Source organism: Protopterus annectens, chromosome 9.part0 (genome assembly GCF_019279795.1).
Source record: "Protopterus annectens isolate FY-2018-M chromosome 9.part0, PAN1.0, whole genome shotgun sequence".
Taxonomy (NCBI): domain Eukaryota; kingdom Metazoa; phylum Chordata; order Ceratodontiformes; family Protopteridae; genus Protopterus; species Protopterus annectens.
In genome coordinates this window covers 570,076,422-570,097,256 of record NC_056743.1, presented here as the reverse complement: position 1 = coordinate 570,097,256, position 20,835 = coordinate 570,076,422, and the positions used below count along the sequence as shown (strand labels likewise).

Sequence of the window (20,835 nt, the reverse complement as noted above, 5' to 3'; positions counted from 1 at the left end):
TATGAGTAGAGACCAGTCACTATTAACTGTAATGCTGTCCTTTTACTGTGCATCACATTCCAATGACTGTCTACTGACACCATGCCTATGAGTAGAGACAGGTTACTATTAACTGTAATGCTGACCATTTACTGTATATAACATTCCAATGACAGTGTCTACTGACACCATGCCTATGAGTAGAGACAGGTTACTATTAACTGTAATGCTGTCCTTTTACTGTGTATCACATTCCAACGACAGTGTCTACTGACACTGTGCCTATGAGTAGAGACAGGTTACTATTAACTGTAATGCTGTCCTTTTACTGTGTATCACATTCCAATGACAGTGTCTACTGACACCGTGCCTATGAGTAGAGACAGGTTACTATTAACTGTAATGCTGTCCTTTTACTGTGTATCACATAGCAATGACAGTGTCTACTGACACCATGCCTATGAGTAGAGACAGGTTACTATTAACTGTAATGCTGTCCTTTTACTGTGTATCACATTCCAATGACAGTGTCTACTGACACCGTGCCTATGAGTAGAGACAGGTTACTATTAACTGTAATGCTGTCCTTTTACTGTGTATCACATTCCAACGACAGTGTCTACTGACACTGTGCCTATGAGTAGAGACAGGTTACTATTAACTGTAATGCTGTCCTTTTACTGTGTATCACATTCCAATGACAGTGTCTACTGACACCATGCCTAAGAGTAGAGACAGGTTACTATTAACTGTAATGCTGTCCTTTTACTGTGTATCACATTCCAATGACAGTGTCTACTGACACCATGCCTAAGAGTAGAGACAGGTTACTATTAACTGTAATGCTGTCCTTTTACTGTGTATCACATTCCAATGACAGTGTCTACTGATACCATGTCTATGAGTAGAGACAGGTTACTATTAACTGTAATGCTGTCCTTTTACTGTGTATCACATTCCAATGACAGTGTCTACTGACACTGTGCCTATGAGTAGAGACAGGTTACTATTAACTGTAATGCTGCCCTTTTACTGTGTATCACATTCCAATGACAGTGTCTACTGACACCATGCCTATGAGTAGAGACAGGTTACTATTAACTGTAATGCTGTCCTTTTACTGTGTATCACATTCCAATGACTGTCTACTGACACCGTGCCTATGAGTAGAGACAGGTTACTATTAACTGTAATGCTGTCCTTTTACTGTGTATCACATTCCAATGACAGTGTCTACTGACACCATGCCTATGAGTAGAGACAGGTTACTATTAACTGTAATGCTGTCCTTTTACTGTGCATCACATTCCAATGACAGTGACTACTGACACCATGTCTATGAATAGAGACAGATTACTATTAACTGTAATGCTGTCGTTTTACTGTATATAATATTCCAATGACAGTGTCTACTGACACCATGCCTATGAGTAGAGACAGGTTACTGTTAACTGTAATGCTGTCCTTTTACTGTGCATCACATTCCAATGACAGTGTCTACTGACACCATGCCTATGAGTAGAGACAGGTTACTATTAACTGTAATGTTGTCCTTTTACTGTGTATCACATTCCAATGACAGTATGTACTGACACTGTGCCTATGAGTGGAGACAGGTTACTATTAACTGTAATGCTGTCCTTTTACTGTGTATCACATTCCAATGACAGTGTCTGCTGACACTGTGCCTATGAGTAGAGACAGGTTACTATTAACTGTAATGCTGTCCTTTTACTGTGTATCATATTCCAATGACAGTGTCTGCTGACACCATGCCTATGAGTAGAGACAGATTACTATTAACTGTAATGCTGTCCTTTTACCGTGTTTTACATTCCTACTGACACGTCTTGTGACACCATGTATAGGAATATAAAATCAGATTAGTGATGGTTGTAATGATATCCCTTTGCAATGTAGAATTTTGACAGTGTTTGTACATTACTATCTAAAGTATTTGTAGTCATGCAGTTGTAAGACTGATTGTATATTTTCTGCCATACTTTTCTTCCCATATTTACTGTAGCATACAATGTATATTTTCATTGTCTAAAAAGGTCCATTTTAGCTGAATGCAAGAAAATACCCCTGTTTTGGTGGGTTTTGATGCAGAGAAAGCATTGAACAGAGTAAGCTGGGATTTTATGAGTAGGGCAATGAAAGTATTTACATTCCCTGATACAATAATAAAGGTAAGTAGGATGTTATATGAGGGTGGGTGGCCATGGTGGTGCAGCGGTTAGCATTGCCGCCTCACAGCAAGAGGTTCTCCGATTCGATCCTTGGCCGGGGTGCCTTCTGTGCGGAGTCTGCATGTCCTCCCTGTGGTCACGTGGGTTTCCTCTGGGTGCTCCGTTTTCTTCCCACATCCCAAAGACATGCTGTAGGTGGATTTGGACACTCTAAATTGGCCTTAGGTGTGAGTGTGTGCATGTGTGCGCCTTCACGAGCAGACAGGTGATCCACTGTGGCAACCCCTAACCGGGAAAAAACGAAAGAAGAAGAAGGATGATATATGAGGGATCAGAGGCAAAAATGAACGTGGGAGGGTTCCTCTCTGACATGTTGTGTCCGAACACAGGAAACAGGCAGGGGTATTTTCTATCTCCATTGTCGTTTATTTTATATTTAGAGCTAATGGCAAAGAAAATCAGGGATTCATAAATTCAAGGATTTAATTTGCACTGTAATCATGAAAAGTTGGCTTTATTTGCAGATTGTATTATTTTGGACCTTATAAAACCAGAAAAGGGCATCTCAGTGTTGTGGAATATTATGAGACAGTTTCAAGTCTTTTTAAGATATAAAGTTAATGAAACTAAAACAAAGCTTATAGTCATAAATTATGTACCCACACATGAACTGATTCAGTAATACCCAAATTTAGGGCAACATAATAAAGTATTTAGGAGTATGGTTTTAAAAAATTTCTGTTATGGCAGCTAAGGATATATGGGAAGAGACTAAACAAAAGACAATATAAACACTGAGAAACTGGTCTTGTTTATGGATAATGGATACCAAGCTGTGAAAATGTTTTTAGCCCCTTTAGCTTTATATACAAGTCAGGCATATTTTTTCATCAACCAGAGGAGAAGTTGTGGACAACAATTAATAAAGAGCTGAAGGAATTTATCTGAGAGGAGGGAAGACAGCAAGGGTTAAGTGGAATAAACTGATCCTTACAATAGAACAAGACGCTTAGGGTTACCTATTTTGAAGGGATGTTTTACAGCCACACTGTTAAGGCTTATATATATATATATATATATAACACAAGCAGTAAGCTATACTTTAAAGTGGAAAGGGATGATGATGAAATGGGGGAAATTCAAGAAATAAGAAGAGAGTGGGATACAGGTATTTAAAGAATAATAACAGCCATAAAGAATATTATATTCAGAAAATCCATCCATCCATCCTGAACCCCTTTTTCTCATTTTGCTCATGGGGTTGCGGTGTCATTTATTCATAGAATAGCTTAAAGTATTTTAACAGCTAAGCCAACACGAGAATGGAGAAAAGAGATTTTGTTAATAGGGATGACTGCAATTAGGGGTACAGAGAATAGGCAAGAGAGGGTGGGAATTTATTGGGGGAAAAGTGGCAAAAGAACCAAGGTTTTGGTAGCAAATAACTATAGAGGGAAGGGTAACAGAATGGGAAGAGGCCAAGGAAACATTTGGAATGCAGGCTAGAGATTGCCTTCCCTACCAGGTATTGATATTATAGTACAGAGAAAGAAAAAGGGATAGTGGAATCCTAAGTGACAGGCCTGTTCTAGTAGACTTTTTAGTTGAATTTAAAACAGAAGCTACTGTTAAAAAAAGGATAATTAGTAGGGTATATAAAATCCTGCGCAATAACTACAGAATAAATCAGGGGAGATTAAAGATTAGGAAAAAAGAGACTGGATAAAGAATCCATGAGGAAACTTTAGGAGCAAATATGTATGGTTCCCAAGTATGAAACAAGTTTACAGGATTTAGGATGTTTGCTTGGAAGTGTTTGCATGGATGTTTTTGTACCTCAAGCAGATTCCAGGGGAATTTTCCTCTGGTAGATGGAAAATATTGGAGGAGTGTTGTGAAAGAAAGAGGCAACTTCAAGAGAAATCTGGATGAGTGGATGGGAAACAGAAAATTCACCTCAGTGATAACTCCAGTGGCTCTACTTGACAGAGGCACTGGGAACTAAGGTCAGGTGGCACGATGCCAGGTTAATCCTATAGCTAGGCTTGTATAGGCCCCAGGGCCATTAGCCTCGTACACACCTATGAACCGGGAACATACATTTTGTGAGTGCAATGAGTTGCCAGACTTCAAGAATGTCCTCTAGAGGACTCTATCAGAAATATTGGGTGAGCAAACAGATGTAACTAAGAAAATGATTTTTTTTGAACTGGAATACAAAATCTAAATTTCCTAAACATAGTATGACCTTGCTAAGTTTAATTCTGGTGACTGCCAAAAAACAATTAGTAGAAAATGGAAATCAAAGTCTAAACTAACTTCATTTCAAGTCTTCAATACTGTAACATAGACAAAAGAACTGGAAGTGAGATCTTTAGAAAAGGGCACTAGCAAATCACATAGAAAAAATAGAAATTGTGGGAACAATACATACAAAATAATATTTTAGAGAAAGAGTGAGATTTAAGGGAAGGCAGGAACTGAGCAATTTATGTAACGCTGGACTGATGATAGTTATAAAAAAACACGTAATTTATAATGTTTGTAACTAGGAATATACTCATCTGATTTGTTTTCAATTATATAAATGTATATGTGTCTATGTCTTTGTCTTTAATTCAATAAAGGTATTAAAAAACAAAAAGATCCATTTTGGGTGAGTTCATCATTTCAATTAACTAAAATAATAAACAATAAAACAAACATAAATATATTTTATTTTCAACATTTGTTTACTGGTAAAGTCCGACTGGATAATTTTATCCATTTCCATCTGTGACCCTAGGAGGAAAAACTCCACAAATAAAAGAACAGAAAATATGTGTACACAGGTGAAAACTGACATCGTATTAAATATACTATAAATACATAGTTTAATAAAAACAGTAATATACATGTGACATGTAGAATAATATACTTATACCATGACTAAAGCAAGATAAAAACAATATCATGTAGCACCGACACGTCTTGACATGTTATAAGTGAAAGAGTTTCTTACTCACTTAGTGGATAAGGATGAGGAGAGGAAGAGGGGAGTGAGAGATAAGCATTTCTTAGAGGTAAGAAGTGGAGTAGCTGTGGGAGGCAGGAGAAATAAAGATTAAAAGGAAGATTAAGGGAAATAAGTGCAAGAAAAGTAAAAGCAAGGAAAGGAAGAGAGAGGATGTATATAGGTATTGGAGGAGAAGAGCATCATGTGCAAAGCCAGGAGCCAGAGAGGAATTATTTCAGCTGCAACTTAAATAAAGAATATTACCTATTATCCTGACTGGTGCAGGGATTGTACTCCAGACTGCTACACAGTGCGAGTACAGACTATGACTGCAGTTTTTATAAGGCTTATACAGGTCAAGAAGATTTTTGCCAGAAGATCAAAGGTTTCAATTTGGGAGGTAGCACTGGAGAATTGTACTTATAGTTGGGCAAAAAATGGCATTAAATATAATTTTGTGTGTTAAGAGAAGATGGTTATAATTTAGTTGGAGGGCTCATTGTAGCCAATTTAAAGTTTCTAGTGCAGAACAGTAATGTGTTCTGTGATTTGTATTAGCTGCAAATCTAGTTACCTTGTTGTATCACTGTTCTGGTTTAGATTATAGGGTGGACTGAAGGTTTGTCAACATGGAGAACCATATAATAGACAGAAAAGTAGGTATGTAGTTGCAAAAGTGACTCTAGTGGATGCAGTCAGCAATTTAACGTTCCCATCTTTTGTGAGTTTTTTTGGAACTTTTCCGTTATCAGGGCAACAGTTCTAATGATCTTTAGGAGCTGCTTTTCATGAACTTTAGGAAGTGTTTTTCACATGGAATACCAAAAGCCAGTGGTTTGTGTGGTTGTCGTACATTATGTGAGAAAGGGACAAGCAGTGTGTTAAAGTCTCGAAGGGATTTCATCTCTGTGTTTAATTTGTCTGATTCAAAGTCCCAAGGATAATATTCTGAAGTCGAGTCTTGTTGGTTAGTATGTGTTACAATCAAGGCGGTTTTCGTCTGACAAGAAAGTGGTGCGAATAGGTTGTGCATCTGCTTTCTGGGGAGACACAGCCACTTCGGGTATGATTTTTTTAGGTCTTGTGGTAGCGTCCCCCATAAGGTTTGCATTACTGCCTTAAGTTGCAGCCCTGGTTGTGCATTCATGGTGAACAACACTGACATGTTAATCTGTGAGACATTTTATCATTTTTATACAGTATGTCATGCTTGCATTATTTTTAAACTGTAAAATGTTTACCTGTGCATATTCTTTGTTGTTTCTTAACAATCCAGAATGAAGCATAATACTGATCGGACTACACTGTTGTGGTCAGTAGATCCATGCAGTGTAGTGTAGTGTAGTGTAGCCAGAAAGCCAACTACAGTAGTAAAATATTACAGATAATCCATTCAGTACAGCACCGTTGGTAAAGCAAAATCAACACAGAACTTAAAAACTGCAATAGCTGCACAGCATTGCTGAAATATAAAAATAAACCATTTCAGCCGATCGATGAAGGTGATCACAGGACTAATACAGTATACATCACTTCACTGTAGCACATAGTGTAAACTGAATAAAAACACAAATGGTTGCATTTACATATGTAATAACAAAGCTGTGAGTTCTGCAGAAGGAATGGGAATGGTAAAAGAGAATGACTGCGATTGAGGGAAAAATGGGTTACAGAGAGGTACATTAATGTCTGTCTGTCTCTCTTTCAAAAGAGCCATTTCAGGGCTGGCAGCTGTGCGATACCTGCGTGTGCCTGCTAGCACTGTTGCCCTAATGATGGAAAAGTACCATTTTTTTATACTGCTCTGCACGTGGAGATCATATTTGAGGTTGTCCTCTATTTAACCCCCAGCAGCTTTATATGAGGGACTACTTCAATTGGCATATTGTTTAGGGACGGGATTTTTTTTAAAGTTTTGTTTTTCGTGGGTAGGTGATTTAGGAAAAGACTAAAAGGAGTTTGGTTTTCCTTGGATTAAGAAGGAGCTTGTGGTTACAAAGCCAATTTTCAGTACAGTTAAAGGCATTTTGTAGAGTCTTTTCTAGGTTTTCTAGACTCTCTGAAAGGAGATAAGGGTAGAATCGTTTGCATACTGTACATGCAATGCTCGTTGAACAGAAGCGTGAAGATTGTTTATAAAGATATTAAACAGAAAAAGACCGAGAACTGAGCCTTGAGGGACACCTGTATTGAGGGGAAAGGGTGCTGCCTGGTAGGATTCTGACAAGTAATTATTAAATCTCTGAAGAGTAGGTCGTGAGATACCCATTGTGGGCAGTTGTAGTAGGAGTTTTTTATGAGACACAGTGTTAAAAGCTTTTGATAAGTCTAGGAATAAGGAAGATGCGTTTAACTTTACCCCTTGGTTTATTTACAGTATCTGTATAAGTTAGTTGAGCAGTTGTGCTATGAGCAGGTCTAAAATCATGTTGATTATTGGTTAATAAATGTTCCTTTAAGAGATGCTGGAGTAGTTGTTCATTCACACATTTCTCCAACATTTTTGAGGGGGGATAAAATAGCAATGGGTCTAAAATTAGATATTTCAGTAGAAGTGCCACCTCAGTGAAAAGGGATGATATGGAATGTTTTTTTCAGATGGTAGGAATACAGGACTCCTGCAATGATCTGCTTAAAAGGATGGAGATTGCATTACATAAGACTGCATTTCATCTAGATAAGCTTTTCTGGACAGAAGACTATCTTATGTTTGTATATTAAGCAGAGGCATTTACTTTTTCACTGTATTTGAGCAGTTATATTTCCTGAAAAATGTAGTACTCTATCATATTTCCATTTCACTAGCTTATACATGACAGGTTTGTACATGACCATCACTAGGTGACTCCTGCTCTTAAGTATGCTTTGGGTGCCATAAAACATCTCCGTGTTGCTTTCATGCTATGTCTTTTCAGAAGAGACAAATAAGATCACAGGTACACCTATGTGCATAGTCTTTGTACTGTTCTAGACACTGACATCCTGCCCTTTTTGTTGACTTACTACACCCTTTTCACTTCCTCTGTCTGACCTCACCTGTTGGCACCTGTTCAGCTGTGTAACGCTACTGTATGAATGTAAAATAGGAAGAAAGCTATATACAAACAAAAAAATAAAACAGTGGCCAGAGGTGTGACAGAAAACCTCACTAGTTGCTTTAAAAACTGGAACAAATAAAGCTACAGAGAGTACACTAAATGTTATACCTTAAAATCCATTTATCACAACCTTCGCATTTCTTTACACCTTAATTACTTAAAGATGCCCTCTGACAGTTTTGCTCTTCTAGCGTTATATAAACTTGATTTTTTTCAGTCCATTATAAATATTTCTTTCTCTTATGTAGTTTATTTACTTCTCTTTTTTTCTCATCTTCCTCATGGACAAAAATCACTTCAACACATACTAAACAGACAAATCAGTAAAGACACCCATTCATACATTTCTTATAGTGCTCTTAATTACACATTTGTTACATTAACCAGCATCATGGATTTATACATTCTAATAGCAGAAATGGATCACTGCCCACCCAGTTTCCCGACATTTATTAATTAATTTACAGGCCTTACTTACTTATCTAAAAAATAACTCTCACCCCCAGCCAACTGTAGTCCACAAAAGTATAGTATTATGCCAGTCCTATTCATTCTTGATTTCTTGTTTTTGATCCTACCACCACTTCTGAAAGACCGTTCTAATTATCCACTACCCTTTTTATGAAATAATACTTCAACATGCCTCCTTATTAGCCTCCTGCCTGTCTTGAATTTTACAACAAAATAAACCATCCACGTTTGCTGCTTTTTTTAAATTAAGTATACCCTTAAGCTCTACTGGTTTGCTTAAAGTACTTAAAACTTTCTATCATGTCAACCAGCCACCTGTATTATATATTATACATGTTATGCTCTTTTGGTATCTTTCATTCAAAGCAGGTAGTATTTTTGTTGCCTCCCTCTCATCCTCCTCTGTCCTGTATGTGTTATTAGACTGATGATCTGCCTAGGATTCCACATGGTATTCTAGAATGGGTCTTAGCAACTGCCCATAAAGTCACATACTACCTTATTTTCTAGCACTGCTGCTTTTAAATGTTCAACCTGGTATTATGTCTGCCTTCCTTTCTGCTCGCTCACACTGCTTGCTAGCCATTAAGGTCATCTGATATGAATACCTCAGGAACCTTTCATTTTTATTGCAATTGTTACTGCTCCCCATTATGTACTCTCATCTGTGTTTCCTTTCCCAGTTGGATACATTCCTTTGCATTGAAGTTAAGCTGGCATGTTTAAGAAAATTCTTTGAGTCTTAGAATTTTTTTTGTCATCCCTTTTATACCTTCTTTTGCAGGACACATCAGCAAAAATACAAATCTTTCCCTTCTGACTTTGAAAATTAACAGCCCCAGTAATTATATCTCTGGCAGCCCACTTCAGAAAGAAGACTACACTTGTCATAACTTTCTGTTCTCTTTCTTCTAGCCAGTGTATTCATACTTACACTCAAGGACCTAATCCACACTGTCTAATTTGTTCAAAAAACATATATGAGGTACTGTATCAAATACCCCCCTAAAATCTAAATAAGTAACATTAGACAGCCATTTCTGTTCTACTACCCTAGCTGCCTAATCAAAGAGTCTGATTCACTTTGTTCCTACTTTTCTGTTATGAATCCAGCCTACCACGAATTATGTGCACCATAAAATATCCTAATAAAAATGTTAAATGTGAAATGAAATATGCAAGAATGCATTTCCTCTACTTATACAACAAATATTGTTTTCTACTAGAGATTTACATTGAATTCTTGAAGAAGAAGCTTAAAAATACATTTTTAAAAACATATACAACCTTAAATCCAAAACTTATGCCACATGTATTTACACTATTCCTGTAAATTTAGTAATTATTAGAACAAGTTTTTTTAAGCATTTTTCATTTTAACTTATGCCAGCTTTTCTTGAATATCACATGTAACACTGATATAAAAAACAACCGTCGCTTGGATTGTAGAAAAATGTGCTAAAGATTATTTTGCATGAATCATAAATCTACCCACACACAGAGAAATCCTTTTTCTCCATTAATCTGTTTTTAAGCTTCTGATTTGTGAAAGAAAGAAGACATTTAATTCCTCTTACCTACATGATAGCTTGAATTCTCTTCCTACCTGCTCGCAGTCAGTGTATTAATGTAGCGTACAACTGTCTAGCCTGTGTATGTTAAGTTTCTTTCCAAGGTATCCTGCAATGCCGAACTCACGAGGCTCCTCAAACTTGCATAATGGATGTTGTGTAACTAGATTTCAACCAATCAGCAATACTGCCTGTTATGTAACAAGTAGCACAGTAGGGACACTATGTGGTCATAGTCTGTAACTACAAGCACTTCTGCCCAAACCATTTTTTTAATATATTTGACACACATTAAGATCTTGCCAATTTCTCGCATGGTTTGATGACTATTTTAGCACTGCTACCATTCATGAAATGTTAAGCCCATTACAAAATACCAGACAAATGTTGGCTATTTATCATACCACTGCAGGATGGGATGGAAAAACTATTAACAACGATTCATTCTGTAATTCTTTAAATCATCCTGTGTTTCATGGAAAGAGAAATAAATCATAATTCTTAATCGGAGGGGGGAAGGTAAATAAAAGGCTAAATTGTAGAAGTATAGAGGTTATGATAGAAAGGTTACACACAGAGTTAACAAAAGTGTAATGTTTGCACTGATATGGCTGAAGCCTTTGTGGGGTTATGAGGAGTGATACAGGAAAATGGAGGGGAAGGTCTTGCCATGTCAGAATGCTTAATAAATAACACAAAGAGACAACAAGTATGGTCTAAACTCCATGTGGCCAATACTATAACTCATTTCTCTGAAACTTCTTCTCAAGAAATCACATGACATAGTAAGGATGCATTCAGTGTTGCTAGCTCATTCTCATTTCAAGGTAACCATTATTTAACATCTCCCAATTTTAAAGGGAAAATATAGCATACATCAAGTTATATTGACCGATGTAAATTAGTACTATATAAAAGGGATATAATTTGGTATCCTTATAAAAATGCTAAACATTTTTACAAAAGCAAACACATTTTAGTAACTGAATTTTTTAGCCTATGACATCATTCTTGACTCTAGAAGAGTCCATGCATCTGGTTACTTCAACAGTCTTCGATGTCTGGTGAATTTCATAAGACTATTTTTCTTGGAGATCTGGTCTTGCTTTTGTGACAGTTCACAAGCTTTATTTGTAACAAAACTTTAGGGATCTCTCTCTGCCCCTCTTGACCATCACAGTTATCAGTCTGTATTTCCATGTAGTAGGACCATTTGTGACACTTCACTGCTCTTTTTCTTCAGACTTTGATGTATTCGACTTGTGCACATCTGCAGTTCCTTTCATGTGGCTATAGAAGATCGTAGTTTAGCTGATCTACAGTTACATCAGCTTCAGTTTGAAGACACCCCATGGTTTTTGGATTCTTACTTTGTCTCCAGACTATAAATCTGGTAGCCTCCTATAGTTCCTGCCATTTCTCTCTGCCCATTTCTTTCCAGCATTTCTTTCATATTATGTTGGTTTTCAAGCATCAACAATGTAATTCAAGTTGACAAACTGTTTCTCAACCTTCTGGTCTTCAGTAGTTAAGCTGGTAAGAGATCAAGTTCATCCAGTCAAGTATTCCTATATTCTATAACTGCAAGATGGCGGTCCGTTTTGCTACAGCTCTTTTTTCTGAGCGCCTTAATTTCTTTGGATAGTTGACACTCATCTACTGGACTGAGAATAGTGGGGACTAGATCTTATAGGTCTGAATCTCACTCATGCACAAATATTTTGAATTTCTGACATATACATTGTGAACCATTATCAGACCTGAGAGCATCAGGTATCCCCTGTAGTGACAATATAGAATTAAATGCACTAATCACACTTGTTGTATCTTATAAGGTCTGTCAGTTTAATTATTTCATGGAGCTTGGAATAATAATTTATACATATGACTCACGTGGCATCTCTGAACTAGAATAAATCTGTAGCAACTCCTCTCTACAGAAGATATTGGAATGGGATATGTTGGCATCTTACCCTTTGGAGTGTTAGTATCATATGCATTGCAGATGCTACCACTCTGTATTACTTGTTCAATTTGAGTTGACAAACCTGCACAAAATACTATATCTCTCGCTCTTTCTTTGCACTTTATTATTTCCAAATGTGACTCCTATATCCCCTTAAACTTTTATTGTCTCAGTTGATTGAGAACTGTAATTCCATCATCTTTAGCCATCATTCCCTACACACATCTTATTTCTTCCTCGAAAAAAGATAAGACTTTCTTTCTTTCCTTCTGCTTAAGCCATCCTTTCACTGCAATATCTCTTAACTGTATTTCTAAGTCAGTTACAGTACATTTTTTGAAATTCTTTCCCTTTTACTTCCACTATTGGTAACTGACATTTTAAGCAAAAATCTCTTAATTTTTCTTTATAAAACAGGATTGCTACAGAGACCAGATTCTACAACACCTAGTCTTAGTCTGATCTCAGTGCAGGTGGTTACTTACACTGAGAGCAAGTCTTCTGGGTCTTTTGTCAAGGTGATGGAGAAAAGAAAATATGTTGACTGCAATGAAAAAGAAACAACAAATCATTGTTTTATTTAGATTGCAAAAAGAATACAGAATTTTGGGAGAAGTTTAAAAAATGTAACAGATACAATTTAAATTTATAAATATGAACTTGATATATCATATGGGAAGTTTGCTAAAGCAAAGAAATGTGATATTGATAAATGCGATGAAGTATTGTTTGTGACAACATGGTGATGTGGAAAAAAGATTTGAGAATTTGTTGTATAACAAGAAAAAGGAACAGGATGATGTAATAGCTGAAATAAGAAGATGGTTATGGAAGAAAGGTGGGCTGCAGTGGGTAAATGTAAATGAATGAAAGAAACAGAATTGTTACATAATGTTCTTTATGTTGATAATTTGGAAATAACTAAGTATGAATGTAAAAAATTCATTTAAAGTTGTTTTATGCTATAAAATGAATGTAAATGCTAATAAAGCACCCTCTTTCTTTCATCTTGTTGTTTTGCATCACAACCACTAAGCAGTGAGGGAAGGCTGCTGCTGACTTGGTTGTGAGAAATCCAAGATGGAGGTTGCCATGAGAGATGGAGCAGTGTGTGTTTATGAAACAGCAAACTGAGAGGTGACTGAAACCACTGGAAAGGAGGAAATGATTGTAACAGAGGAAGAAGGATGTGGATTACCAACATGGGAATTACTGAATTTAATGAAAGAAAGTGAACCAGATTACAACTCAAGTAGACTTCCACCTAGTAAAGAAAGGGCACTGGTGTAGAATCAGCGATTGCAAAGTCATCCCAAGTGAAACAGTCAGGCCAGCGCATAAACCACTGGTTGACAAAACCAGCTGCAAGGCTGAAGACGCTAAGGTCAACAGAGACCGGACTGAAGACCTGGAAGTTGACTGCAGAGAAAGCACAACAGTTCAAGGAATTCCTCATAGGTTCATAGGTAGGTACTAGGCTATCGACCCAAGGGCCTACGTAAGCCTAGCCAGCAAGATTCCATAGCCTACAACACCCAAGAAAATTATTTTCCTGTGCCACTGTCCAGCAGAGACACAGAAGTGATCCCCAGGGTGTATTTCCTATTTCCCATCCACTCATCAAGATTTTTCTTGAAGAGTGCTAATGAAGAACTTTGCTTGACATAGATGGATATTTTGTTCCAGGGTATAGGAAGTCTCTGGGACAGGAATCTATCACTCCTGCATGTCCTGTTTATTGTGGTGACAAAGTTTAGGTCCCAAGAGCGTGTAGCTCGGAGGAATTGGGATTTCTTTAGGTGTACCATGTCCAACAGCTCTGGGTTTGACATAGCTTTATATGTTAGACAGAGATCACCTCGGAGTAGGCGATATGCTACGGAGTAAAGCTGGAGTTTTTTGAGGTGGTCAGTGTAGGGCATTTGTTTGAGGCCAGTAATCCTCTTTGTGAGGTACTTCTGTGGCCTTTCCAGCTGCTGCAGATGTCTTGTGAGGTACATTCCAAAAGGGGCATTGTACTCTATAATGGGTCTAATGAGTGACGAGTAGAGGAGAACAATGACCTCTTTTTTCCTGGATGAGAACCCTTTTATGATGAGGTGTGCCACATAGAAGGACTTTCTGACTACTGTGACGATGTGACTATCAAAGGAGAGACTACTGTCCACCTGGGTCCCAAGGTCTCTTATCACGCATTCGGTGTTAAGTAGATTGCTGCCTATGTGGTAGTTCATGGGTACAGAGTTTTTACCAAAGGGGATGATACTGCACTTTTTGGCATTGAGCTTGAGGCCATGGCTCTGACACCAGGCATCTGTCTCAGTGAGGCCCTTCTGTAGGATGTCCACATCATTTGGGGACTTGACTATGACTCCTAGTTTGCAGTCATCTGTGAACTTCATTAGCCAGAGGCCTTCTGTGTTAGCCTGTACTTCAGAGAAGTAGATACCAAACAGGAGAGGTCCCAGGATGGAACCCTGTGGTACTCCACTTGTCATTGCTTGAGGTCAGATTTGGAGTCTGCAACTTTTACAGTGTGGGTTCTGTCAGTGAGCCAGTTGGCAACCCATCTTGTGACATAGGGATTTATACCTAGTTTAGTGAGTTTAGCTATAATTCCAGAATGGGGGATGGTGTCGAAAGCCTTGGCGAGGTCAGGATAGGCTGTGTGAACCACCTTACCTTCATCCACAGCTTTGGTGACTGCCTCATGGCTCTAGCACCTCAAAAAGAGAAGGAAATAGTGGGGGTTAAAGAAAAACATCAGCCCCTTAAAAAGACTATATACAAGGGTAACAGAACAGATATGCAGCTGAGCCTGGTATGGAAATAACATACATAAGGAAAGTTAGTGGTGGAATGCGGAGGTCCAGGAAGCCCTCAAAAGAAAGAAGAAGGCCCCCAAAAAATGGGAGATTGAAAAGATGGACTGGGCTAGGAAGTAATACTGGTTGGCGAACAAGGAACAGGGCATCAGAGGCACTCTACCAGCTTCTAGAAAATGACTCAGTAGATGACACAAAGAAACTCTATCAGGCTGCAAGACAAAGACAGAAAGATAATGAAGATAGACACCCTTCATAAGGTATGTCAGCAACAACAACCTGCTCACCAGTCCACAAGACATCAAAGGCAGCTGGAAGGAGTACTTCCAGAAGCTCTTGAATGAAGAAAACTCCACAGAAGCTGCACTGCCCCAGACACAGCCTACAATGACAGAAGAGGAGGAGCCCACCCTAAAATAAGTAAGAACAGCAATAAGGAAAATGAAGTCAGGGAAAGCAGCAGACAGAGATGAGGTCACAACACATATGATCAAGATGTTGGGTGAGATATGGAAGAAATGGCACCTGATAGTACTCTTAGCAGTGTGGAGAGAAAGACATAACCCAGATGATAGGAGAATAGGCATACTAGTGCCAGTGTTCAGGAGGAAAGGGGGCATTCACAACTGTGGGCAGTTCAGAGGTATCAAACTCCTAACTCATTGCATGAAAGTTCTGGAAAGGGTGATTGATAAACGAATACCCAGATCAGCAGAAAGTAAGATGGGAGAGGAACAGTTTGGATTCAGATCAGGATGCAGTACAACTGACCCACTGTTTGCGTAAGACAGACACTTGAGAAGAAACTAGAAATGAGGAAAGCGTCCAACTAGGCATTCCTAGACTTGGAGAAAGCATATAACAAAGTCACAAGAAAACAGATTTGAGCAGTCCTACAGTGGTTCAAAGTCCCTGAAATATTAGTAGAATTAGTGTAAACTGTGTACAAAGACCCAGTGACTCACATACAAACAGTGTTTGGTCTCAGAGGGGTTTCCATTAGGAGATGGTGTGCATCAGGGTGCAGTCCTGAGCCCACTGCTGTTCATACTGGTGATGGACTACATTAGCAAATAGGTCGGAGGGGACAGATCTACAAAGTTGCTACAATGTGGCATTACAAGCAGACTCTCAGCAAGAGCTTCAGCAAAGGTTAGGGGAATGGAATGCAAAACTGAAGGCACATGGGATAAAATTGAGCACAGATATGACAGTAGTAAAGGCAGGAAATGGGGGAAATTAGAACAAGCTGTAAATTGAGATAGAAGGGAAAATAGTAAAGCAGGTTAACAGCTTCAAGTATCTGGAAGGGGTGGTTGGAGAGAAGGGGAAGTCTGAATGTCAAAGCTAGAAACAGAGGGGCTGCAGCAAACTGGCATAGAGTGCCAGGGTGGTATATGACAGAAGAATATCAAAGAAGCTGAAATGTAAGGTTTAGAAAACAGTGGTGTGACCAGTACTACTGTACTGTACAGAAACCTGGTCAGTAAAGGCAGAGCAGCTGAGGAAGCTAGCGGTGCTGGAGATGAAGTGCCTGAGAAAGGTGGTAGGATGCACATTGTGGAAGAAATGAAAAAATGAGGACTTGAGAGCAGAAACCAAAGTAACTCCAATTACAGAAATGTTCAAAGAGAACGGATTACTGCTCAGAATTACACCCTGATGTGCAGGAAAGCAGAAGACAATCTGGTGAAGAAGATTTGGGACAAATAAGAAGAAGACAAGAAGAACCAAGGGTGTCCAGCAAAGAGGTAGATGGATTGTGTGAGAGAAGACCTATGACACAGTCAGTCAGGCATGAGTGTCAAAGGAGGTTGGACAGTGGCATGGAATAGGGAGAGACATCAACAAGTGGCACAACTCCCTGCCCCCATGTAGAAAATGGGAAAAAGGAGACTGATGATGATGATGATGATGGCAATTTTTTGACTTCTGTTTACTGGTAAACCCTAACTGGATAATTGTATCCATTTTCAGGACAGATCTGGGGAGAAAAGCCCCATAAATAAAAGAACAGAAACTACATCTACATAGGTGGGAACTGACATCATAATACAATATGTGGTAAATACATATATTAATACAAATATTAATGCACATGTGGCATGTATAATAATACATATACATCATAATTAAAACAAGATAAAAATTGATATAATGTAGCATTGGAACATGCTAACTTGTTATAAGTACAATAGTTTTTTACTACCTCATAAAGTAGATGTCAAAGTGGAACACTATAACACAGGATAAAGATGAGGAGAGGAAGGGGAGGTGAGAAATAAGCATTTATTAGAGGTAATAAGTGCAGTAGATGTGGAACACTGGAAAAATAAAGAGTAAAATGAAGATTAAGAATAAGGGAAATAAGAGAAAGAAATAAAAGCAAGGAAAAGGAGAGACAGGATGTATATAGGTATTGGAGGAGAAGATTATGACATTTCTTGCCATCACAACAGCAGCAGCATGTGCAAAGCCAGGAGTCTGAGAGGATTTTTTTTTAGTTGCAGCTTAAATAAGAAAAATATTATGTATTGTTCTGACTGGTGCAGGGATTGTTTTCCAGACTTTTGCTACACAGTGTGCTTACAAACTTTGACTGCAGTTTCTGTAAGGTTTATAGATGTCAAGACGATTTGTGTAAGAAAATCAAAGGTGATGATTTGGGAGGTAGTAGTGGAGAATTGTACTTATGCCTGAGCAAGAAGTAGGAATAAATACAATTTTGTGCATTAAGAGAATGCTGGGTATAATTTAGTTGGTAGTCAACCTAACATATAAACCTCTCTAACATATAAAGCTATGTCAAACCCAGAACTGTTGGACATGCTACATCTAAAGAAATTCCAATCCCTCCCAGCTACACGCTCTAGGGACCTAAACCTTGTCACCACAATAAACAGGACATGCTGGAGGGATAGAGTCCTGTTCCAGAGACTTCCCATACTGTGGAACAGGCTACCCATCTATGTCAAGCAAAGTTCCTCATTAGCACTCAAGAAAAATCTTGATGAGTGGATGGGAAATAGGAAATACACCCCGGGGATCACGTCTGTGTCTCTGCTTGACAATAGTACAGGAAAATAACTTTCTTGGGTGGCGTAAGCCAGGGAACCTTGTTGGCTAGGCTTACGTAGGCCCTTGGGCCGACAGCCTAGTACCTTCCTATGAACCAATGAACCAGTTTTAGAGTTTTTAATGCAGAACAGTGATGTGTTCTGTGACTTGTACTAGCTGCAAATCTTGTTACCTTGTAGTAGCACTGTTCTACTTTTCATTTATAGTGGACTACAGGTTAATCAAGATGAGAGAGCCATATAAGAGAGAGGAAAGTAGGTATGTAGTGGCAAGAGTGACTAGTGGATGCAGTAAAGATTTTTTGACTCTATATAGCATTCTTTTTTTTTTGTGTTAGTTTTTATATTGCTGTATATGAGGAGGTCATAGTTGAGGTTGTCTTCTATTTAACCCTCAGCAGTTTTGTATGGGGTGCTACTTCAACTGTAGCATTGTTTAGGGATGAGATTTTTAAAGTTCTGCTTCTCATGCATAAGTGATATGGGGAAAAAATAAAAGAAGTTTGATTTTCTTTGGATTAAGAAGGGGCATGTGGTTACAAATCCAGCTTTCAATAGAGTTAAAGGCATATTGTGTAATCTTTTCTAGAATTTCTAGATTGCCTGAGAAGCAGATAAGGGTAGAATCATTTGCATATTGTACAAAGGATGCTTGTTGTATAGAAGCATGAAGATTGTTTATAAATATATTATATAGAAGAGGGCCAAGGACAGAGCCTTGTGTGACACCTGTATTGATGGTAGATAAATGGAAAGGGTAGAATTCCATTTGACTGTCTGAACTTGACTATTCTGACAAGTAATTATTAAACCAATGAAAAGTAGTTTGTGAGCACAGCTCTAAACCTTAGCTCAAGAAATCTGTACAAAGCCAAAAGTAATGGGAGGACAAAGGCCCCAAAATAGGGACAGATTTTAAGAACTGTTCTTAAAAACTTAAAAAGTTGCAAAAACAGTAGGTTTTGCAACAGCATGCATTTTTCAGAAGGATATGAAGTCTGAAACTCAAATGTTTGTCATTATTTAGTGACTTCAGTCCTCAGTAATTTCCCAGAAAATCATAATTTTTTTATGAGGAATAGACCAAATATATAAGGAAAAAATCAGGAAATTCTGTAAAAATCTGGGTAGTTTGAGATATGGTTGTGAGGCACTCATCTGGAACAGTTGTAGTAGGATTTTTTTGATGAGACACAGTGTTGAAAGCTTTTAAGTGTATGAATGAGGAAGATACACGTTTACTTTTATCCCTTGCTTTACTTGTGTTATCTGTATAAATTAGTTGAGCAGTTGTGCTATGGGCAGGTCTAAAATCATGTTGATCATTGGTTAATAATTGTTCCTTTAAGAGATGCTGGAGTAGTTGTTCATTATTTGTCCAATATTTTTGAGAAGGGAGATTAAATATCAATGGGTCTGAAATTAGATATCTCAGTAGAAGTGCCACCTAAGTGGAAAGGGATGATATGGAAATGTATCCAGATGGTAGGAATAAAGGACTCCTGTACTATCCTGTTTAAAAGGATGGAGAATGCATTTGCAATGGGGTTAGCAGCAATCTATAGGTATTCTGCAGGAAGGTTATCTGTAGAGGGCGAGTAAGGTTTAAGTCTGGCAATAACCTTTTTTTAAGAATGAGGTAATAAATAAATTACATAAGACTGCATTTCTTCCAGATAAGCTTTTCTGGACAGAAGACTTATCTTACGTTTGTACATTAAGCAGAAGCATTTACTTTTTCAGTGTAACCGATCAGTTACATTTCCTGAAAAATGTAGTACTCCATCATACTTCCATTGTAGTGGCTTATAGATAACAGATTTGTACATAACCATCACTAGGTAACTCCTGCTCTTAAGCATATGTTACATGGATACCACAAATCATGTCCCTGATGTTTGCAAGCTATGTCTTTTCAGAAGTGACAAATGAGGTCAAGGGTACACCTATGTGCATAAAGTCGTTGCACCATTCCAGACGCTGACATCCTGTTTGCTCCCTCCTGCCCTTTTTGGTGACTTTGCTACTCCCATATCACTCCTCTGTCTGACCTCACCTGTTGCCAGTAGCTGTTTCTAGTTCTTGTCCGCTGTTTCGCTGTGCAATACTACTGTGTGAATGTAAATTAGGAAGGGAGCCATATACAAACAAACAAATAAATAAAACACTGATCAGAGGTGTGACAGAAAACCACACCAGGTACTTTAAAAATTGGTAAAAATAAAGCTGTGGAAAGTATGCAAAGTTTTATGCCTTAAAAATGCATTTGCCACAACCCTCACATGTCATTACACTTAAATTACTTGAAGATTCCCTCTGATGGTTCTGCTCTTCTTATGTTATACAAACTGATTTTATTTACTTCTCTTTTTTTTTCTGTTCTTCCTTGTGAATAAAATCACTTGAGCACACATTGTGAATCAGCAAAGACACCCATTAATACATTTCTTATAGTGCTCTTAATTACAGATTTTCTACCTTAACCAGCATAATGGCTTCATACATTCTAATGGCAAAAAAGGATCACAGTGACTGCCTACTTTTACTGCTTAATCTACAGGCCTTACTTATCTAAAAGATAACTCACTCTCAGCCGTCCCTAGTCCACATAAGTATACTCTTATGCCAGTCCCATGCATTTTTGATGTCTTGTTTTGGACT

General features: G+C 38.0%; 1 protein-coding gene across 2 annotated transcripts in view; it reads right to left on the bottom strand.

Annotated features, from left to right (window-relative positions):
- SLC23A2 (solute carrier family 23 member 2) overlaps nucleotides 1-20,835 on the bottom strand; it is a 1,130,684-nt gene that overhangs the window by 1,035,376 nt on the left and 74,473 nt on the right. The window contains exon 1 of one of the 2 annotated variants that reach the window (XM_044083098.1): nucleotides 10,313-10,388. The exons of the other annotated variant lie outside the window; for it this stretch is intronic. The gene's annotated coding sequence lies outside the window, so the exon portion shown is untranslated. Of the gene's footprint in view, nucleotides 1-10,312; nucleotides 10,389-20,835 lie in introns of those variants that run through there. 2 annotated transcript variants of the gene reach the window in all.